Source organism: Oncorhynchus mykiss, chromosome 8, assembly GCF_057628025.1.
Source record: "Oncorhynchus mykiss isolate SJ-2025 chromosome 8, ASM5762802v1, whole genome shotgun sequence".
Classification (NCBI taxonomy): domain Eukaryota; kingdom Metazoa; phylum Chordata; class Actinopteri; order Salmoniformes; family Salmonidae; genus Oncorhynchus; species Oncorhynchus mykiss.
The window spans coordinates 53,219,189-53,243,741 of record NC_143029.1 but is presented as its reverse complement, the minus strand read 5'-3'; the positions used below and the strand labels follow the sequence as shown (position 1 = coordinate 53,243,741).

Below are 24,553 nucleotides of genomic sequence, written 5' to 3'. Positions count from 1 at the left end.
GATTTTGTCTCCCCACACGAAACACAATCATGACACATAGGTTGAAATATCAAAACAAACTCTGAACCAATTGTATTAATTTGGGAACAGGTCAAAAAGCATTAAACATTTATGGTAATTTAAATAGCTAGCTTGCGGTTCCTAGCTACTTTGTCCTATTTAGCTAGCTAGCTTGCGGTTCCTAGCTACTTTGTCCTATTTAGCTAGCTAGCTTGCTGTTGCTAGCTAACTTGTTCTGGGATATAAAGGTTGAGTTGTTATTTTACCTGAAATGCACAAGGTCCTCTACTCCGACAATTAATCCACACATAAAACGGTCAGCCGAATCGTTTCTAGTCATCTCTCCTCCTTCCAGGCTTTTTCTACTTTGGACTTTATATGGCGATTGGCAACTAACTTTCATAATAAGATGTATTACCACAACCAATCACAGTTCATCTTTCAATCACTCACGGGGGTATAACCAATGAGGAGATGACACGTGGGTATATGCTTCTAAAAGCCAATGAGGAGATGGGAGAGGCAGGACTTGCATCACAGTCTGTATCACAAATAGAAGCAACTTCCATTTTAGCGCCTGGCAATGCAGACGCTCGTGAGCAGTGTTGGTGCAATGATTGAATAACTTGTATCTGTAAATTTATTTTGCATCGCTTGTCCTTGTGACACATCCAGTTTGGGCAGCGTGTCAGACCGCAGCGCCACTCTGGAGCCCAAATTGTATAGAGATCGCTGTCCCATTATGGTCTCTGTGAGCGCACAGGCAGCACCATCTCCATTTTGAAGTAGTACATTGTCTTCTTCACCTGCAGTGCTGGAGTCTTGAACCGAATCTTGTGTTTCATTCCTTTATTGTGGCCACTAGATGGCAGTGATATAGCTTAATGTCATTTACAAACTAGGCAAACCAATTTGAAGAAAAAAACATTGCTCTGGTCATTGGTTGATGGCTCCAAACCCACAGAAATGCTCATCCAGTTGACTACTTTAAAATGGTGGAAGCCCTCAATGGCAATGTCCATGATATGATCTCTATAAATTTGCTAGATGTAATTTCTTACTTTGCTCATAGCTATCCACTCTTTTCAAATCTACAAAGGTGCTTGGGGGGTACGACTAGAGGGGTGGTTTATGAACCACACAAAGGTTTTGGTCACGTTCCCCTACTCAGACGTTGCATGAATCAACTAATGGTTGAGTGCCACGTCATCGACTGGGCCATCGGGCACCAGTTAAGTAATACTTAAAATGCAAATCCAGGAGTTGTCAGATCTGGCATGCACCAGCAACGTCTGAGCAGGGGAACACAACATTTCACTTTTGCACTGATTCCTTTGCAGACAACACCACCTTCTGGCAACACCTAGAATTGAAACATTTCACGATATGTTCATTTTTCATAGACCATAAAAGGTCATTTGGGTTTGAAAAATAGGCTTTTAAATCCCAAGCAACATCCTTGGGAGATGAAACAAGTTATACTGCGAAGGCCAGTAAGTCTGAGAGCATCATTTCAGGGTTTGTTTATTTTATTGCCACCTGTGTGGCAACATAATGTCTCTCTCTTTAAAAAAAAAAATAGCAGCCAATTTAATCTCTGTACCGGTATTGGAACACTTGATAATAACTTTAATAAATGAATAAGCATTTAAAACATTCGTAATCATGAGGCATAAGCATACATTTTAAAATAGCTTCGTTAGCGTTATTATAAAGTGTCAAGTATCGATGATATATCTGACAGATAAATACCCTACGAGATAGTAATACTATATTGACACAACCAAGAATTGCCATGCAGGTAAAACACCACTAGAGGACAACAGAGGTCCAATTTAGTCAATTAGATCACACTCCTCTCCTGTGGAGATAAGAGCTTCGAGAGCTCATTTGTTCAGTATTTATCGTCTTGGCCATTTCAACAAGTGATTCTTTCAGGCTAAGCTGCAGCGTCTAGCTGGGGGGGATAAGGAGGATGAACAAAAGTGTGCTAAGTGACAGCTATCTCTGAGATAGCTGATCCGAGTTCACACAGAGTAGTAACAGCAAATCGTTCACATGAGTGGTTTATATTCGTACATACTGTACGTTGGGGTCAATTTCATTCCAAGATAAGACTCATCTCCCCAGGTGATATGGCTATAGGAGTTTTTTTGGAATCATACAACACATGGAACCAATCAACCAAATACACTACCCGATGCAGCAGAGTGACCTCACTTTTAATGCTTCAAAAGTGACGTTTTATGGCCCTTATTGATAGTATAGGAGGAGACGGGCATTTAGACTGATGAAATGCATTCACACAGCAGCACTTAACACAAAGCACCGGTTCCCCCGCTTCAGCACAAACGTATCGGCTCTGGATTGTATCCAGCTCTCACTAAAGCAATCCCTTCTACTGCTCTAGAGCTGTGCTGCTGTGCTGCTGGGGAATGCAGACATTTCACCTGCATGGTGCAGTGTGTGTCAGGGATGTGTCGAACCTAGATGACAAATGGAAATCCGTTGCAGCATTAACATCCGCGTTGCCATGCTATTTCATAGATGCACTTTGCAAAGAGTATGAGATTCCAGATGATTCCAGATGATTCCAGATGATGTCGCTGTATCAGTTCGGCTTTTAACAAAGTGCAGCTTTATTATAAAAGCAAGGAGAGAAAGGGATAACTTTGTTCAAGACTTGGTCGAATGTAGATGCAAATCTGATAGACGCCTCACACATGAAGAGTTTTTCTTGTCAAACACACACAGCTTTGATTTGTTCATATCTGTCGACAAAGCTCTGGAACTTTTCAAACGTGTCCTCGTATCACTCTGATCTCACCTTCAAGTGTGAACTAGCATGGACAACTGTGTCAAGTGTGGTCATGAGATGAGAAATGGATTCATCTGAGTTACACTCAAGGCTATAGTGCCCCAACACCCACCCGGCTTTTTTCAAAGAGGTCGTTCAAGTCTCGGGAACCAGTTTGTTCAGCGTGAGTGGCTTAAAGAGGCCATTGTTGCATCTGCAGACAGCACTGTTCATCAACTGTTTAAACAACTTCTGTGTGGATGAGACAAATTGAGGAGGGCGGCTTCCTTTGAGGTTGGATTTGTTCTTCTTATCCAAAAAGGATCTTGCGAATTCAAGGAACTTAGTCAATAATGCGATAGAATGGTTAAGGCTTCTACTCTATCATGACTTTCAGTAAGACATTTATCCATAGATAAAAAGACCAAGGTACTATTTTTAGAATTGGGAGTGCATATTCTATAGTGTTTCATTCTATAGTGTTTCAAGTGTGGCTTGGTCTTCTGACTGTAGGGCTACAGGCCATGCACACTCTAAAGTCATTGCACAGCACATATGTAAATTAACCCTGTATCATCCTCACCTCATGCTATACACCTGCCACCAAGCTTTCACATGTATCTCAGTCACCAACTAGTTAAGCATTTCCCAATAGCTCTCTTGAACAGGAATCTGTGGTGGCGCTCCTTCCGGATTAACACTTTAATAGGACAATAATCCCTCAAGGGGCTCAGCGGAGATCGTCTGAGAGCTGCGCTTTAGGGACTGTTCGTATTCCTCAACCTCACCTAACATGACCTTTAACGAAGACTCCGCAGACCTTTAACCAGAGAGAGTTGGCATTTAGGCCAAAGACCATGTGGGGACACCAAGGGTTAAACCAGGCAGAAACACCTGCCAGGAATCTCCCTTTGACAATTAGCGAGATTTAGTTCACGTAAGTGGATTAGTTGATTAGTGAGAGTCAACAAGAATCTGTGTCGGTGTAATCTTGACCTCTTTGCTCGGGCATCCAATCGTCATCACTGACCAACCCTCTTGAAAAAGTACTACTAAATTACTACACAAAACCTACTTTTGCCGTAGTGACTATAGAGACTTGTAGTTGTATTCATTATGGATCCCCATTAGCTCCTGACATGTCAGCAGATACTCTTCCTGGGGTCCAGCAACAATTAAGGCAGTTATACATTTTTAAAAAAAAATTACACTACATTCACAACAGATTTCACAACACATTAAGTGTGTGCCCTCAGGCCCCTACTCTTACTATCACATATCTACAACACGAAATTGTACGTGTGTGTATAGTGTGTATGTATCATATGTTTGTTAGCATGTGTCTGTGCATATGTTTGTGTTGTTTCACAGTCTCCGCTGTTTCATAAAATGTATGTTTATGTGTTTTTTAAAATATAATTTCACTGCTTGCATGAGTTACTTGATGTAGAATAGAGTTCCAGGTAGTCATGGCTCTACATTATGTAGTACTGTGCGCCTCCCATAGTCTGTACTGGACTTGGGGACTGTGAAGATACCTCTGGTGGGATGTTTTGTTGGGTATGCGTGGGTGTCCAAGCTGTGTGCCAGTAGTTCAAACAGACAGCTCGTGAATTCAACATGTCAATAGATTTCACAAATACAAGTAGTGATGAAGTCAATCTCTCCTCCACTTTGAGCCAGGAGAGATTGACATGCATATTATTATTGTTAGCTCTCTCTGCACCAACAAGGGCCAGCTGTGCTGCCCTGTTCTGAGCCAATTGCAATTTTCGTAAGTCCCTCGCCTCTGTTTAGTATGGAGAAACACCATTTTTACGCCACTTCGATACAGCTACTACGAAGTTACTTTTTCATAGCAGATTAAGATAATTATCCTAATCTGCTGCCTAAATTAACATAGCAGGTTAAGATAATAAAGTTAAGGTTAGGAAAAGGGTTAGAGTTGGGGATAGCGAAAATGGTCTCCTAACCTGATAGCTACGAAAATCACTTCCGGCTGTAGTTGTATCGAAGTGGTGTGAAAAGAGTGTTTCCCAATAAGTATGTGTGTGTGTATGCAAATGTACAGTATGTTCATATTGGTATACTTACCGATTCTACTTTTGACTGAAGACTGGAGGCCATTGTTTGTAAGATTAACATTGCTTATCAAATGTTTTTCTGTGTTGCCTTATGTGACCTTATAATTAATTGGTGGTGTCGTGGAAATTACCACCAGGGACACCTGAAGTCAATATTAAATTAATCATTCTTTATAATCAGCAAGCCCACAAACTTAATTCACCATAGAATACGTTGGTCGGGAGCTCCGCCAGGGCAGTCCCGTTAGTTCTCTGATATACTGCTCAGAAGTTATATTTGCGTGATTTTAGGTTATTCATTATTTATAAATAATTAATGTTTGGTTCATGCATGTGACCAACCAATACCTCATGAGGCCTCTTCTCTCCAAGCTGAGACCTTGAAACTGAGACACCCCTTTCAGTTCTCAAAACAATGTTCTGGGCTTACTGCCAAATTGCTTATACTGATTTAGTTTAGGATTCCTCCCAGGCACGATCAATCAATCACTTGCATGAGCCCAGTCGAATTGGTTATTAGAAAAGCACAAACATAACATTTTCCTTCACAGTTGTATCTTGTTCTTGCCTTTATTTTCTAAAAGGTTACATGGTGGAAAAATATGGCTGCAAGAAAAAAGAGGATCGGAAGATATTAAAGTCAAAGCTGAATTTAGACAAGGGGTCAAAGGGATTAACCAAAACATGTAAATATATCATTTAATATGTAATTCATTTAATAAATACAAACATTTGCAATTATGTTTGTATAAGCTTATTATTTCGTACTTGATGATATAAACACAACTTGAGGAAATAACACGTGCACTAGTCATGATACACAAAGATGTCAGTAGTGATTTTGAATAGGTAAACAGTAGTACATGTATCAGTTTTAAATAGTAATTCAAAAGGATTTGTATTGACTCAACACTACACACACAAATGGCTGTAGTAGGATTGAGTAGGCACACGCTCACGCTCCCTCGTTCTGTGTAGCCATTATGTAGTAATTCAATAGTGAACAAGTAGGAATTGTGTAGGTATGTGTAGGTTAAGTACTAGATACTCAAAAGCTCAGTAGTTACACAGTCATTAAAAACGTCTTAGGGATCGGCCCCTTTTTTCTCCATTTCCGCCTGAATGACCTGCCCAAAGTAAACGGGTGTTGCTCAGGCCCTGAAGCCAGGATATGCATATACAATTGGAAAGAAAACACTTTGAAGTTGGTAGACATGTTAAAATATTGTAAACTAATATAACACAATAGACATGGTAGGATAAATTCCAAAACCAACCGGAATTCCTTTTTTTGAGAGAGACCATCCTCTTAGAAATGCAAGAGAAAGGTCATGTTGTAAAATAGCTCCCTGGATGCAATTCCTATGGCTTCCACAGGGTGTCAGCAGTCTGTATTCAAGGCTTGTAACCTCAAAAATGAATAAGAAATAACAGTTTTTGTATGAGGACACAGTTTTGGAAATGTGTGTCTTTGAGTGCCATGATGAAATTGCGCACCTGCTAAAATCGGTTTCCTATTGAACACTTCTTTCCAAAATAAATATTATAGTTTGATTACATTTTAGGGTGTCTGAGGAGTAAATATAAATGCATTTTTACTTGTTGAAACAAAGTTTAGAGGTTGATTTTTGGATGAATTTCTCTGCAAGTTGAACAAGTGGATTACTTAAATCGATGGCGCCAACTAAACAGACATTTTGGCATATAAAAAATGATGTTATCTAACAAAACAACACTACATGTTATATCTGGGATCCTTTGGATGACAAATTAGAGGACGTTTTTCCAAAATTAAGTAAATATTTCATCTTTACATGTGAATGTCTGAAACCTGTGCCGTTGGAAAAATATTTTGATGTGGGGCACAGTCCTCAAACAATCACATGGCATGTTTTTGCTGTAATAGCTACTGTAAAACGGACATTGCTGTTAGATTAACAAGAATTTAAGCTTTCGCCCGATATAAGACACTTATATGTACCTAAATGTTTAAAATCCATAATAACTATTAGAATTTATTTGAATTACGGGCCCTCCAGTTTCACCGGAAGTTGTCCCGCTAGCGGGACACCGATCCTTAATTAAGGGAGAATTATGTAGTGATTTTAATAGGAAATATGTGGTGTTCTCCAGTAGTGAAATATCCCAATGTATCATTCATAACTACTTAAATGACTTCATAAATCACTACTGGTTTACCACACATCTCAAAGCAAGGTTTTGTGTAGATCTTGTGTAGTACTGATGAGTAGTAATTCAGTAGTACTTTTTCATGAGTGAAGGACTGTAAATCAAATCACTGACCCATAATTAAAACACTGGGATGGCACAGAACCTACAGTAAGTGTCTATGCTTCGGTGAGTCCACATGGTCTTCTGAGGAACTTGACTAATTTACCACACCTTTCAAATATCTAACAGGAGCTTTTTCAGAAACTGTATTTACCCAAATTGAATTGTATGAGACATCACTGGTTATGGTACAATGCAGAATGTTGTAGTTTGTAGTACATATTGGAGACTCACTGAATAGCCAGTGATCTGACCTTGCAGTAGATGATGGGGTAAGGACCCACAGGATCCTACACAAGGAAATCTAAGCAGAAAGAATCAGTGATGCAGGAAACAGATAACCTATGGAGAGCAAATAGGAGATGTGTGCAACCAGAGCAGCTCGCAGGGATCACAATTGACAAGATTATGGCAATTTAACCCTTCTAGCTTCAGATAATCTTCAATTGTTGCTTTTGACAGTGCGCTACAGGTTTCGATTTTAAGATGAATATAAGCCAACATGAATGATTTTGCAGTCAAGATTATCTTTTTTTAAGCTAAGGTAATTAATTAGATCATGCTCTGTTGATGCCAATTGCAATTGACTCAGCATCGCTCAGCTAGGCTGAGTAGCTGGGGGTGGGGGAGGGGGGAAACCCAGCTGACACATAACGTTCTGAGAACCATATGTTTCTTAGAGTTTGGTGAAAGCGTAGTCGTCCTATGGTTCATTTGCATACAACCTTCCCACAACTTTCTGGGAATGGTGCAGGATAGTTTCTTGGCTTTGGAACATTCTCAGCACATTTAAGGAACTTAACATTTCCTTACTTTAACAGAACGTTTTCGAAAAGTTCAAACATTGTTACAATTTCAATTTTGGTAATAGTTCAGAGAACCACCTAGAGTCGATGTCCGTGCCTCCATAATAAAAAAAAATCCCCATACAAATAATTTGAAAATCATTTTTTTCTGAGCTTTCTTATATCTCTCAGATATAAGATAGACACTTCAAAACATACTTTCTTTTGATTTACATTTGGACTATCTGTTCATTGGAGTTGCCAGCCTCAGAAATTGCAGTCCAAATAAATGCGTCACAGTGTTCAAGTAACAGACACATCTCAACATCAACTGTTTAGAGGAGACCGCGTGAATCAGGCCTTCATGGTCAAATTGCTGCAAAGAAACCACTACTGAAGGACACCAATAAGAAGAAGAGACTTACTTGGGCCAAGAAACACGAGCAATGGAAATTAGACTGGTGGAAATCTGTCTTTTGCTCTGGTGAGTCCAATTTTGAGATTTTTGGTTCCAACCGCTGTCTTTGTGAGACGTAGAGTAGGTGAATGGATGATCTCCGCATGTGTGGTTCCCACCATGAAGCATGGAGAAGGTGTGGGGGTGCTTTGCTGGTGACACTGTCAGTGATTTAATTAGAATTCAAGGCATGGCTACCACAGCATTATGCAGCAATACGCCATCCCATCTGGTTTGGGCTTAGTGGGACTATCATTTCTTTTTCAACAGGACAATGACCCAACATACCTCCAGGCTGTGTAAGAGCTATCTGACCAAGGAGTGATGGATTGCTGCATCAGATGACCTGGCCTCCACAATCACCCGACCTCAACCCAATTGAGATGGTTTGGGATGAGTTGGAAGGAAGAGGGAAGGAAAAGCAGCCAAAAAGTGCTCAGCATATGTGGGAACTCCTTTAAGACTGTTGGAAAAGCATTCCAGGTGAAGCTGGTTGAGAGAATGCCAAGAGTGTGCAAAGCTATCAAGGCGAAGGGTGGTTATTTGAAAATATATTTGGTTACTAAATTATTTCATAGTACTATATATATATATATATATATATATATATATATACAGTGCCTTGCGAAAGTATTCGGCCCCCTTGAACTTTGCGACCTTTTGCCACATTTCAGGCTTCAAACATAAAGATATAAAACTGTATTTTTTGTGAAGAATCAACAACAAGTGGGACACAATCATGAAGTGGAACGACATTTATTGGATATTTCAAACTTTTTTAACAAATCAAAAACTGAAATTGGGCGTGCAAAATTATTCAGCCCCCTTAAGTTAATACTTTGTAGCGCCACCTTTTGCTGCGATTACAGCTGTAAGTCGCTTGGGGTATGTCTCTATCAGTTTTGCACATCGAGAGACTGACATTTTTTCCCATTCCTCCTTGCAAAACAGCTCGACCTCAGTGAGGTTGGATGGAGAGCATTTGTGAACAGCAGTTTTCAGTTCTTTCCACAGATTCTCGATTGGATTCAGGTCTGGACTTTGACTTGGCCATTCTAACACCTGGATATGTTTATTTTTGAACCATTCCTTTGTAGATTTTGCTTTGTTTTGGATCATTGTCTTGTTGGAAGACAAATCTCCGTCCCAGTCTCAGGTCTTTTGCAGACTCCATCAGGTTTTCTTCCAGAATGGTCCTGTATTTGGCTCCATCCATCTTCCCATCAATTTTAACCATCTTCCCTGTCCCTGCTGAAGAAAAGCAGTCCCAAACCATGATGCTGCCACCACCATGTTTGACAGTGGGGATGGTGTGTTCAGGGTGATGAGCTGTGTTGCTTTTACGCCAAACATAACGTTTTGCATTGCTGCCAAAAAGTTCAATTTTGGTTTCATCTGACCAGAGCACCTTCTTCCACATGTTTGGTGTGTCTCCCAGGTGGCTTGTGGCAAACTTTAAACAACACTTTTTATGGATATCTTTAAGAAATGGCTTTCTTCTTGCCACTCTTCCATAAAGGCCAGATTTGTGCAATATACGACTGATTGTTGTCCTATGGACAGAGTCTCCCACCTCAGCTGTAGATCTCTGCAGTTCATCCAGAGTGATCATGGGCCTCTTGGCTGCATCTCTGATCAGTCTTCTCCTTGTATGAGCTGAAAGTTTAGAGGGTTTAGAGTTTGCAGTGGTCTGATACTCCTTCCATTTCAATATTATCGCTTGCACAGTGCTCCTTGGGATGTTTAAAGCTTGGGAAATCTTTTTGTATCCAAATCCGGCTTTAAACTTCTTCACAACAGTATCTCGGACCTGCCTGGTGTGTTCCTTGTTCTTCATGATGCTCTCTGCGCTTTTGACGGACCTCTGAGACTATCACAGTGCAGGTGCATTTATACGGAGACTTGATTACACACAGGTGGATTGTATTTATCATCATTAGTCATTTAGGTCAACATTGGATCATTCAGAGATCCTCACTGAACTTCTGGAGAGAGTTTGCTGCACTGAAAGTAAAGGGGCTGAATAATTTTGCACGCCCAATTTTTCAGTTTTTGATTTGTTAAAAAAGTTTGAAATATCCAATAAATGTCGTTCCACTTCATGATTGTGTCCCACTTGTTGTTGATTCTTCACAAAAAAATACAGTTTTATATCTTTATGTTTGAAGCCTGAAATGTGGCAAAAGGTCGCAAAGTTCAAGGGGGCCGAATACTTTCGCAAGGCACTGTATATATATGTATGTATGTGTGGGTATGTATTTTCTAAAATTCTATGACCGTCTTCAAACAATTACATATGTTAGCTTCGTAGAAACCCAGCTACGAGCTCTTACGAAGAACCAACGCTCTTCTGTGTGAGAATTTCAGTACTTCAGCATAACATTTCCTACAGGTTTCCTCATTAAGAAAACTTTTGTAAAAAAAACACAACTTTAGTAAAGTTCAGAGAATGTTCTAAGAATGTTATTTTAAAACATACATTTCCGTTCTCAGAATGTGAAGAAAACTTTCCATAAAAACCACAGCAACACTTTAGGGTGTGTATAAATTTACTCTGGAGTGCCAGAGTGTGGTCAGAGTGCGCTCTGGGTGTTCGTAAATTGAGAGCATTGTCAGATTGTCTGTTTCTAAATTCAGAGCGTTTTGCTCTCGGAGCGTTCAGAGCGCAGACTGGACGCTCTGGCGCAACAGCAGTCAAGCACCCATGCTAACTGGCTAAAGTTGGCTAGCTTGCTAGCTACTACCAGACACAAATGAGAGAACAACTCAGTGGTTAGGCTGAGAATGTTCTAATAATGTTATTTAAAAACATATACATTCCGTTCTCTGCAGCAACAAAATTCTTTCTATCCTCTATCTTGTTAAGTGTGTTCAGGTGTGTTGGCCATTCCCTCCAATTGTCCACACCTGGTCTTAATGAGTGCTTGTTTCCTTTGAAATGGGGTTTGTTTGAATAGACTGAAATGAACAGCTTTGTATGAGTTTAAAAACACATGGCCTGCTAGTTCCATCCTGGTGGCGCAGTGGATTAATTCCATTGATCAAGAACAGACGATTATAGGTTCCAATCTCACAGATGCTGTGTCAAAATAAAAATAAATATGTATGTTTGCATTATTAATGCTTGAGGAAATAAATGTCTATAATTTTCAAGTTTTAATGTCACGTGTATAAGCACAGTGAAAAGCCTTTTTTGCAAGCTCCAAACCCGACAATGCAGTAATCAATATCAATGTAGCACTAAAAATAACATAAAAGTAGAAAAAAGTTTTTAAAAAGTAACAAAGTAATAAAAATAGGAAATAAGAAGAACACGAGAAAGTAACGGTCCAATACCATATTTACAATGTGCAGGGATACTGGAGTGATAGAGGTAGATATGTATAGGGGTAAGGTGACTAGGCAATCAGGATGTATGATAAACAGAGTAGCAGCAGCGTAAATTATGATTGTGTATGTGAACGTGTGTAGAGCCAGTGTAAATGTTTGTACATGTCATATGTGTGTTGGAGTGTCAGTGTGCATGAGTGTGTAGAGTCCTGTGAGCGTGTTGAGTCCTGTGAGCCTGTAGAGTCCTGTGAGCGTGTAGAGTCCTGTGAGCGTGTAGAGTCCTGTGAGCGTGTAGAGTCCTGTGAGCGTGTAGAGTCCTGTGAGCGTGTAGAGTCCTGTGAGCATGTAGAGTCCTGTGAGCGTGTAGAGTCCTGTGAGCATGTAGAGTCCTGTGAGCGTGTAGAGTCCTGTGAGCATGTAGAGTCCTGTGAGCGTGTAGAGTCCTGTGAGCGTGTAGAGTCCTGTGAGTGTACAAAAAAAAAACTAATATAAAATATGTACTCTGGGGTTCAAACAAGTTAACTCAAAATATGCTAGCAGTGTTATTACAAGTCTTATTGAAACATTCAGTGAAAGTTAAGGAAGTTATAAATATATATATATATATTAAAAAATAACCTATCATTTTCAGTTCTCAGAGCATGAATAAAAACTCCCAGGGACACTTTCAAGAAACCAGAGTAAAACGTTCTCAGAACCTCCCCACAACCTAATGAAATTTTCACTGATGTTCTCAGAATGTTTCAAATGCTCGTTTCACAAACAATGTGAAACAAAAAACATACATACCCACAACTTCCAGGGAACCAAATGTGCTAGCTGGGAAACAATCTGAACAGCAGCATCTCCAGTAAACAGCATGTCCATAATATTCCCGTCTCCTTCTCAACAGTCTCATACATTCCACTGACCTGAACAAGCTACGGGATCACACTGTACAACAACTGAGAATGGGTTACCATGGCAACACATGTGTCATCCATTATCCCTTGAACTGTGATTATTTACCTCAGCAGGGATGTTATTGTCTCTGTCCATTCGGCACAGTGTGTGTGTGTGTGCGCGTGCGTGTGTATGTCCCTGGGTTTGTGTGTGTGTGCGAGCAATAGTGTGTGTCTCTCTCTCTCTCTCTCTCTCTCATCTCGTCAGATCATTTTGTAACAGTATACTAAAATAATATAATGTGCTTGTTTTAACAAGGTGTTCCTTGTTAACACGGAGAACTTATTTTATCCTAGAAACATGTGACGGTTTCCTGCCATGCCGTGATCTAATTCATTAAATGAGCCCCGCTAGCACATGGCTTCTATGACGGGACACAGAAAACCAAAGAAGTAGGCTTATTTTATTAATAGATACTGTGTATGATTAGAATCTATCTACATTAGTAGCGCACCTGGAGCACTAATTGTGCATACTGTATCCATCAACGGTGATTATTCATGCCAGAAATGTAAAAGGAAAATCTTTAGTGAAACCATGAAATAAGATTTCAAAGAGTGCTCCAACAAAAGACAGCAGGTGCAACCTGGCTATGGACATTTTACTTGTGACAGAAGAGTCACATGACATAAGAGTTATATCTTGAGAATGTGTCATGACAGGCTGCCATGGCATTCTGTTTTTAGATAAAGTACTATTCAAGCACCCTGTTTGTGGGACCACTGCCACTACTCCCGTGCTCAAGGTAACAGCACAACACGCACAGGTAGACGAGCCAAACATGGTACGTTGATTTGCCCAAGGTTCCGCTTTCCATAACAGAAATCATGTGTGGATGGTGTAGATTATGGAATGTAAACATTTAGCTTTCCTCGGGCAGGAAAGGGTTAATGGGCAATTGAAACATGTCAATTCCAATGAGTTTAGAGGCGCTGTGGCGGCAGGAAGCTCTCGTGGGGCCAGCTAAGTTCACGCTGTGCGGAATGTGGACGGTGTTTCCAACTGACTTAATTTACAGCCGACGGTAGGCGTATCGTGCAGCACTCAGAGGCACAGAAAGGGGAAGAGGGGGATTAGAGGAAGCCAATTGTGAACGGCAGTAGACATTGTTTCATTGTGAAGTGTAACAGTATTTTATTTTGATTTAACTAGGCAAGTCAGTTAAGACCAAATTCTTACTGACAATGACGGCCTACCACGTCCAAACCCTGGGCCAATTGTGCGGCGCTCTATGGGACTCCCAATCACAGCCGGTTGGGTTACAGCCTGGAATCAAACCAGGGTCTGTAGTGACACCTCTAGCACTGAGGTGCAGTGTCTTAGACCGCTGCGCCACTTTGGAGCCCACACAATACAACCTCTCGCTACCTGTGGCTTTCCCGCCATCTGTCTCCGTGTATGTGCTCTCTCAGATACCTGACAAAGAGGGAAACCAGCGTGGTCGAAGATTGGGCAACTATGCAAAGCTTGTTTGGAGAGCTGTATTTGTCGCTACCAGCGGGAAATAGGTAATTTTCTGTGATCATTTCCCTGTAACATGCTGGTCTTCTTGGTCTCTGTCTGCTGACATGAATAAATTGCAGGCTACTACCCTAACATTGTCTTTGTTTGTCCCTTCCTTGCTGAGAGCGGCAGCGGTGATCAGAGGAGAGTGCGCAGGTGAACAGCCGGTGACTATTGAGCCTGAGCCCCTTCAGCATCAACTGGAAACCCCAGAGAGCTTCTGTTGCCAAGGCCCATCTCAGGCAATAAACCCACGGGTCACTAAGTGTGCGGCTCAATGTGATTCATCTCTATGGAAAAATCAAAGGGGGCTGGCTACACTGCCCTGCTGGCAACGCAGCATTGCTGGACTTTCGGAGCCAGAGGAGGCATCCCAATCCAAATTAATTGTACGGTTTACTTTCAGAAGACAGGCCTCACAGTGTGAACTCATAAAAGTCAGAAGTGTTGATCACAATGCACTCCATATCTACCAAGTTCAATGTGCCAGTATAATGTTAAGGGTAGTTAAAATACTGTTATATCTCTGTGTTAGTAGAGCGTTTACATCATATGTAAGATAGAACTCTCCTAATATATACCTGTAACTGCCAAAATAAAGGAAACACTTGAGTAAATTAGGGATACAAAGTATATTGAAAGCAGATGCTTCCACACAGGTATGGTTCCTGAGTTAATTAATTAAGCAATTAACATCCCATCATTAACATCCCATCATTATTTTGGCTACTATGGCTAACAGAAGAGATCTCTGACTTTGAAAGAGGGGTCTCAAATGAGCATAGGGGGTTTATTAAGTGTGTGTGTGTGTGTGTGTGTGTGTGTGTGTGTGTCACCAGATGTCAACCCAATTTAGCACTTCAGGAGCAGTGCCATAGACAGCGTTTTCCACCACCATCAACAAGACACCAAGAAGAATGGTGTCGCATCCCTCCAATAGAGATCCAGAAACTTTGCCAAGGTGCATTGAAGCTGTTCTGTCGGCTCATGTTGGCCCAACGCCCTATTAAGACCATTTATGTTGTTGTTTCCTTTAGTTTTGTCGGTTACCTGTAGTTACCCTTTGCATTGCTATGTGCAAAATAAAAATAGCCTTGGGTAGATCACGAGTTGGATATGGTGGATATGGGGGTGTTGATAGTATGCATATTTTCTCCGTCCTAGTTAGGCTGGTTAGAGTTGCTGAGGAGGCAAACTAGATTTTGAAGGTGTGGCTGGACTTTAAAGGGATAATCAGTCATTCTGATTTATGTTATTTAATCTTTATTTAACTAGGCAAGTCCGTTAATAAGAAGAAAAAAAATATTTACAATGACGGCCGACACAGGCCAAACCCGGACGACACTGGGCCAATTGTGAGCCGCCCTATGCGACTCCCATTCACGGCTGGTTGTGATACAGCCTGGAATCAAACCAGGGTGTCTTTAGTGACGCCTCTAGCACTGCTGCGCCACTCGGGAGCCCAAATTATAAACTATAGGTGAGACCTAAAGGTGTGTGGTCATTCAGATGTGATGAGACAAAGATCAAGAGGTCTCATAATGACTATGAGTGATGAATAGTGAATGGGGATTGTAACAGTGAAAGAGGAGTGCCCATGTTGTGTAACTTGTTTCCAATCACAGTGTGAGCAGTGTTCCCATGGGAACAGTGCCCAGCTACAGCAAGGGCTGCTGTGCTGTGTACACAACTGATCCCTTTACAGGAAATACATGGGGGTTACATGTCCTGCCCTTTAATGATGTTTGTAATAAAAAATAAATCTCATGCGAATTATATGGAGACTGTACATAATGTAGTTTGTGGTTCAGAGAGCTGTTTATTTTTCTTCTTGAAGCCTCAGGTCTGCCTGAATAACTTTTATACTTAGAGCAAAAACGCTGAGCCGACCATCAAAATCTGTTCTGGTATAGTTCTTGAGTGAATCCTTAGAGACATTTGGAGTGTCTTTCCACTGTATTGTACATAAACGTCTTGCTTATTGCCTCCGGTGGTAAAACCAACCGGCCAGTGGGCCAGCCTGTACATTTTCCAACTGGAAAGGGGACATTTTGGTACGTAACCGTGTCAGATATGATCAATAATTGGACTTTGAAAAACAAGTTGTAAGATAAATAAGTTTATGTTTTCATCTGTATATGTAAAAAATATACTTATAGTAGTGTAATAATAAAGCAACAACAGTACCTGAAGTCTTGACTCTTGGAGGCTTCATAAAAACGTATCCTTTGACCTCTATATCCTCTCTTGCTCTCATTGCAATACTGTGGGGATGTGTTGCAATATGAGAGTGCATACACATGTGCTAACACAGACAGACACGAGCACACACAGCCCTTTCCAGTTTATACCCTCACTTTGATTGTACTCATCTTTGGCTGGCTAGCGGCCAAGCGAAGGAGTCCTGAGCAGAGGAGATGTTATGACTCTGAGCCTCCTCTACAGTAGGCCTGGAATGTTCCCAGCTCTGGGAATCCACCCAGATCTCCTGTAAGATCCTCCTGACTGTGGCCTGTATGTGAACCGGAATACCTCAACTGAAGCTAGCTAGTTTACAAGCTACCAGCTATCAATCAGCTAACCACTGCAAGCGGTCATCAGCTTACCTTTAGCTCGGAAAGCTCTCGCCAGTTCGTACAACGCGCTTCAAACCAGAGCAGACCGGACCTATTTTTCTCTCCATATCCCCGAATTCCTACCACAAACTCTGAACCTTTTCATCTGAATCATCACAGCTAGCTAACCGCAACCCGGTTTGACTACTCCTGGCTAACGTTTCCGTTCCGGATCTAGCACCAACTAGCCTGGGGCTAGCCCATGCTAGACCCATCTCCCGGTTCACTACTGTGCTACAATATCCGGAACCCTTCTACTGCCGGTACGGGGCATGGAACACCACCGTTCCTCTACGACTGGTATACCGACATAATCTGCCAGAGGATTACAACAGGCCCCTCAGGCGCTATGCCCGCTGAAGGCCCATTCTGCTAACCGGCTAGGCCTGCTAGCTACCTAGAGCTACTTGGAACCCTACTAACTCCACGACGTTACCGCACGAAGAGGCAAAAACAGACTTACCCCCATCGCGACGTCCCCCAAAGGCTAACTTGCTAGCCCCGGTCTACTAACTGCTAGCTTGCCTGTCCCGGCCTACTAACTGTTAGCATCGGCCTGCTAACTGTCTGAATCGCCGTGTCCCCCAGCCAGCCCAACCACTCACTGGACCCATATGTTCACTTGGTTATGCATGACTCTCTCTAATATCAATATGACTCGTCCATTACTGTCCTAGTTAATGATTACTGCCTTATTTCACTGTAGAGCCTCTAGCCCTGCTCAATATGCCTTAACCAACCATGTTGTCCCACCTCCTACATATGCGATGACATCACCTGGTTTAAACGTCTCTAGAGACTATATCTCTCTCATCATTACTCAATGCCTAGGTTTACCTCCAATGTACTCACATCCTACCTTACCTTTGTCTGTACACTATGCATTGAATCTATGCAATCATGCCCAGAAACCTGCTCCTTTTACTCTCTGTTCCGAATGTGCTAGATGGCCAGTTCTTATAACATTTAGTCGTACCCTTATCCTACTTCTCCTCTGTTCCTCTGGTGATGTAGAGGTTAATCCGGGTCCTGCAGTGCCTAGCTCCACTCCCACTCCTCAGGTGCTCTCATTTGTTGACTTCTGTAACCGTAAAAGCCTTGGTTTCATGCATGTTAACATTAGAAGCCTACTCCCTAAGTTTGTCTTACTCACTGCTTTAGCACACTCTGCTAACCCGGATGTCTTAGCCGTGTCTGAATCCTTGTTTAGGAAAACCACCAAAAACCCTGAAACCTCCATTGCTAACTATAACATTTTCCGTCAAGATAGAACTGCCAAAGGGGGCGGTGTTGCAATCTACTGCAAAGATAGTAATACAGAACTCTGCAGGCTATCTAAGTCTGTACCCAAACAATTTGAGCTTTTACTTCAAAAAATTAACCTTTCCAGAAACAAGTCTCTCACTGTTGCCGCTTGCTATAGATCTCCCTCTGTCCCCAGCTGTGCCCTCAATATCATATGTGAATTGATTGCCCCCCCCATCTATCTTCTGAGCTCGTGCTACTAGGTGAACTAAACTAGGACATGCTTAACACCCCGGCCATCCTACAATCCAAGCTTGATGCCTTCAATCTCACACAAATTATCAATGAACCTACCAGGTACAACTCCAAATCCGTAAACACGGGCACCCTCATAGATGTCATCCTAACTAACTCGCCCTCCAAATACACCTCTGCTGTTTTCAATCAAGATCTCAGCGATTACTGCCTCATTGCCTGCATCAGTAATGGATCTGCGAACAAACGACCACCCCGCATCACTGTCAAACGCCCTCTAAAACACTTCAGCGAGCAGGCCTTTCTAATCGACCTGGCCGGGGTATCCTGGAATGACATTGACCTCTTCCCGTCAGTAGATGATGCCTGGCTATTCTTTAAAAGTGCCTTCCTCACCATGTTAAATAAGCATGCCCCATTCAAAAAACTTAGAACTAGGAATAGATATAGTCCTTGATTCACTCCAGACCTGTCGGCCCTTGACCAGCACAAAAACATCCTATCGCGTTCTGTATTGAACAGCCCCCGTGATATGCAACTTTTCAGGGAAGTTAGGAACAAATATACACACGCAGTTAGGAAAGCTAAGGCTAGCTTTTTCAAACAGAAATTTGCATCCTGTAGTACTAACTCAAAAAAGTTCTGGGCCACTGTAAATTCCATGGAGAATAAGAGCACCTCCTCCCAGCTGCCCACTGCTCTGAGGCTAGGAAACACTGTCACCACTGATAAATCCACTATAATTGAGAATTTCAATAAGCATTTCTCTACGGCTGGCCATGCTTTCCACCTGGCTACCCCTACCCCGGTCAACTACCCGGCACCCTCCACAGCAACCCGCCAAAGCCCCCACCATTTCTCCTTTACCCAAATTCAGATAGCTCATGTTCTGAAAGAGCTGCAAAATCTGGAAATCTACAAATCAGCCGGGCTAGACAGTCTTTACACTCTCTTTCTAAAATTATCTGCCGAAATTGTTGCAACCCCTATTGCAACCTCGTCTGAGATTCCCAAAGATTGGAAAGCAGCCGCGGTCATCCCCCTCTTCAAAGGGGGACACTCTAGTCCCAAGCTGCTACAGACCTATATCTATCCTACCCTGTCTTTCTAAGGTCTTCAAAAGCCAAGTTAACAAACAGATTACCGACCATTTCGAATCCCACCGTACCTTCTCCGCCATGCAATCTGGTTTCAGAGTTGGTTATGGGTGCACCTCAGCCACGCTCAAGGTCCTAAACGACATCAAAACCGCCATCGATAAGAGACATTACTGTGCAGCCGTATTCCTCGACCTGGCCAAGGCTTTCGACTCTGTCAATCACCACATTCTTATTGGCAGACTCGACAGCCTTGGTTACTCAAATGATTGCCTCGTCTGGTTTAACAACTACTTCTCTGGTAGAGTTCAATGTGTCAAATCGGAGGACCTGTTGTCCGGACCTCTGGCAGTCTCTACGGGGGTGCCACAGGGTTCAAGCCTCGGGCCGACTCTCTTCTCTGTATACATCAATGATGTTGCTCTTGCTCCTGGTGATTCTCTGATACACCTCTACGCAGACGACACCATTCTGTATACCTCTGGCCCCTCTTTGGACACTCTGTTAACTAACCTCCAGACGAGCTTCAATGCCATACAACTCTCCTTCTGTGGCCTCCAACTGCTCTTAAACGCAAGTAAAACGAAATGCATGCTATTCAACTGATCGCTGCCTGCACCTGCTCGCCCGTCCAGCATCACTACTCTGGACGGCTCTGGCTTAGAATACGTGGACAACTATAAATACCTAGGCGTCTGGTTAGACTGTAAACTCTCCTTCCAGACTCACATTAAGCATCTCCAATACAAAATTAAATCTAGAATTGGCTTCCAACATCGCAACAAAGCATCCTTCACTTATGCTGCCAAACATACCCTCGTAAAACTGACCATCCTACCAATCCTCGACTTTGGTGATGTCATCTATAAAATTGCCTCCAACACTCTACTCAACAAACTGGATGCAGTTTATCACAGTGCCATCCGTTTTGTCACCAAAGCCCCATACACTACCCACCATTGCTGTATGCTGTCATTGGTTGGCCCTCGCTTCATACTTGTCGCCAAACCCACTGGCTACAGGTTATCTACAAGTCTCTGCTTGGTAAAGCCCCACCTTATATCAGCTCACTGGTCACCATAGCAGCACCCACTCGTAGCACGCGCTCCAGCAGGTATATCTCACTGGTCACCCCCAAAGCCAATTCCTCCTTTGGTCGTCTTTCCTACCAGTTCTCTGCTGCCAATGACTGGAACGAACTGCAAAAATCTCTGAAGCTGGAGACTCATATCTCCCTCACTAGCTTTAAGCACCAGCTGTCAGAGCAGTTCACAGATCACTGCACCTGTACATAGCCCATCTGTAAACAGCCCATCTATCTACCTACCTCATCCCCATACTGTATTTACTTCTTTATCTTGCTCCTTTGCACCCCAGTATCTCTACTTGCACATTCATCTTCTGCACATCTACCATTCCAGTGTTTTAATTGCCATATTGTAATTACTTCGCCACCATGGCCTATTTATTGCCATAACTCCCTTATCTTACCTCATTTGCACTCACTGTATGTAGACTTTTTGTTTTATTTTGTTCCACTGTATTATTGACTATGTTTTGTTTATTCCATGTGTAACTCTGTGTTGTTGTATGTGTCGATTTGCTATGCTTTATCTTGGCCAGGTCGCAGTTGCAAATGAGAACTTGTTCTCAACTAGCCTACCTGGTTAAATAAAAGTGAAATATTTTTTCTTTACGTGGAACCCGGACATGGGCCATCTATATACATGGGCCAACTGTGGGGTAGACCCTGTCAATGAACAGCAACACTGGGGTTGTGGAAAACTAACACACATATACAGTAGTTGTAGTGCTTGAATGATCTGTTGCATTACGAAACCAATAACTGACCTACTGATTTTTGCTGCACTCATTATGTCTAAAGGTCTTAGGCCTAGCTACATGGTATGTCATCTGATTTGATGTGTGCATTAAAAGTGGGAAGTAAAGCGGGTGCGACTAAGCATTGAATGTATGTAGGCTACCCAGGACACAGCCATCTTACCTTAATTCAAGGGCCAGCTCCTTCTTGACCTGTTGGTCGGCCAGTCCGAGCAGATAATTTTTTGTTCAGATGGTGACGAAGCATAAATAAAATGTAAATAAATAAATGTAATATGTACAAAAAGGACAAAATACCAAAGGCATGCCCAAACTAAAAACTCCAAAACAAACGAAAGGCCTAATGGCTAGGGCTGTGGCGGTCATGATATTTTATCAGCCGGTCACTTAACTTACCAGTCTCATAATAATTGAGCGTTAATTAACATAAACACATTTAGCATCTGCGGGCCTCCACGCATAGCCAGAAGCCACTAATGCAGACCTTTGGAACATCAACATTTGAAAAAGTCTAATAAGCCCATTTAATATCGCCTACGCTTCACAATAAATCCATTATTTATTTTAGGCAGGTCTAAAGAAACATGAAGAAATTAAGAAAACATAGCCTATTTCAGAAGAATAATATATTCTGAGCTGTCCTTATGTTAGGCCCTGATCTGGCTATTCCATATATCTGTGGGCTACACTTTTTCATTTAGCAGTCAATATTTGCTTATATTTCCCGTGGCATTACTTTATAGTAAGAAGAATACAATTGAACTTAGCCAAATAAAATAGAAAGGATGTCATGTCTTCTCCTGCTCCCCCGCTCCGGGGCTCGATGTCACAGGCTTACTAACCACCGGTCCTGGCAACCCATCATGACGCACACCTGGCAACCCTCATTGCGCACACCTGGACTTCATCACTACCCTGATTACTTCCCCTTTATCTAGCACTCCCTAGCATCACTCCTCAGGCAGTAATGGTTTAGTTTTCTTGACCGGATGCCATGTTTGTTATTATTAAACACACCTGACTCCATGTGTCTATGTTACAAAGGATGTGGTGGTAGTATGTTGTTGGGAAATGCTGTATGAGTATTTTCCAATTTTGTAAAAATATTTTTTTGACTTCTGCCATTAAATGAAGTTAATGAGGACCTTGAAGCTTATGCAGCCTGACTGGAGGATGAGGGATACAGGTGTATTGCAGGCTGCATACAATGCATTTAGACGGTAAGATGGCCTTTGGGTTAGTTCCAGGGGTCCTATGCCTATAGGCTACGCTTAGTTATTTGGCCACTTTAGTTGAGATAAAAACCTTATGAAACATATAGGCCTCATGACGCATGCGACTATGATTTGAAAAAGAAGCAAAGAAAATGCGTATGCTGTTTCTTGCCTTAGACTGCACACGCTGGGCATCAAGTGATGATATTCTCACCCATCAGGCTATTCTCAATGTAATCTTGTCTTTACATTTATTACATGTGTAAAATGAGTTTTGATATAGAATGGAAAATTAAAATGAACATGTCGGAACCGGTTCAGGGAAGAAAATTACGTCATCCGTATGCACTTGAATTGTGAATGGAAGGTGCTTTTCCCATGGTCAATTTTCATGCCAGCCAGGTAGGCTAGTCTGGTTGTAAAGCAATGTGCTTAATATTAGCAAAATTGAGAAATAAATATAGTAGGCCTTGCCTATAGAAAGCTGATGATGGCCTCTATTAAAAAGAGGAGGATCCCAAGTCTGTTTTCTGACGCTATTGCATAGCCTATAGAAATGTGGCTTAACATGGGCTTATAGGAACACTTATTTCATTCCATGCATCAACCAGCTATGAGGAGCTGACTCTCCTTGTGATCCTATTACGCTGAAACTCTGAGTGCCAGGGCTCTCATGAAGTGTTTGATGTGATTTTAGACTGCATTTGCATTGACGTCAGAGTGATTAGAGGGACAATGGAGCGCTGAATACCAGGCCATTAGCGACTGGCAGTTAGCAAGTTGGGTAGCCTACTAACGACCATCAGAGCGCAGTTTTCGAGAAGCCTAGTTACCGGTGACTCAACGGTCACATGGAATTTGACTGTAGTCATGACTGCCGGTGTGGCGGTAATACGCTCACTGTAACAGCCCTACTCATGGCTACCAAAGAGAACCAGCAGCCTCACAGCTTTTGCAACTGGGACACTGACTGACAATCCCCTTAACTGGCAACACCTGTGTGCCAATGAAGGCTTGGCTCATCACCAATACCCGGTTGCTGCTGCCACCTGGGGATGGAGTGTGGAAGTGTATCATGGTAGCGTGTCTATGTCCTAACACTAACCCCCCCTTATCATAATAGTTGCACTTTACATATTTGTTTTAAGGAGAAATAATGTTAGTTTGTAATTGTACTTTTTTCATGACAGGACAGTCAGAAAAGGGGGATGGACAATGAAAGGAGTCACAGGCAGTAAGGGCACAGACAGTTGCCGGTTGAGAGCGTTGCCATTTGACCAGACTCCGGTACTATAGTGTTTTTGAAGGTTAACATGAATTCTCTTGTACTTGTTTTCAGTGTTACCAAATACCACATAAAATATAGCGAACGGGGTTAAATGTGGAATGTGTAAAGGTATCATCTTCCTACATGCCTTTGGGCCATGTCTGTCAAATTTCCTAGACAGAAAATGTACTATATCCATACTACAAACAGGGTCATCCCTCATGTCAAGGCGTGGCATTCTATACGCTACAAAGCAAAATTACGTTACTGTAATGTGCTTATCTGTAATAGGTTCAAACAGACCAGACAAGGGTAGTAGTGAGAACCTGTCACCTACAGCTTTCAAATACAAGCCCCAGGAGGGAGCCACTTGTGTGCTGTGGTAGGGACCCAAACAAGCCTGCTGACTTGTCTTCTCTTCTCTCCCCTTCCAGCCCGCTCCTAGACTGCGGGGGTTGGGTTACCGTTGAGCTATTTTGGCAGCATGTGTCTTGTGAAACCAGAGATGGCATGGAATTTGATCCTTTGATCGTTGAGACATGTGAAAGGCACCCCCACGTCAACGTTTGCCTACATCTCGCCTTTTCTTTTTACTCCACCGCCGCCCCATTGAACGTTCAAACCATTCCCTTTGAAAGGTTTGATTCATATTAGCAATAGTTTCCAAAAGTTGAGCCAACATAGTGTAGTTTAAAACGTTTTCACGCAGGGCCAATGTTGTTAGCCATATTTGCACATGCAACAGTAGCACCAACTTGTTCTTTGTGAAACGGGATACAACTGTAGTGTTTACATAAACCATGACACTCATTGGAACAGCTATCTATT

At 42.1% G+C, this 24,553-nt stretch overlaps 1 pseudogene; it reads right to left on the bottom strand.

Annotated features, from left to right (window-relative positions):
• The window catches only part of LOC149981690 (leucine-rich repeat transmembrane protein FLRT1-like), a 35,796-nt pseudogene extending 12,261 nt beyond the window's left edge, over positions 1 to 23,535 (bottom strand).
• Between the last annotated feature and the right edge of the window lie 1,018 nt (positions 23,536 to 24,553).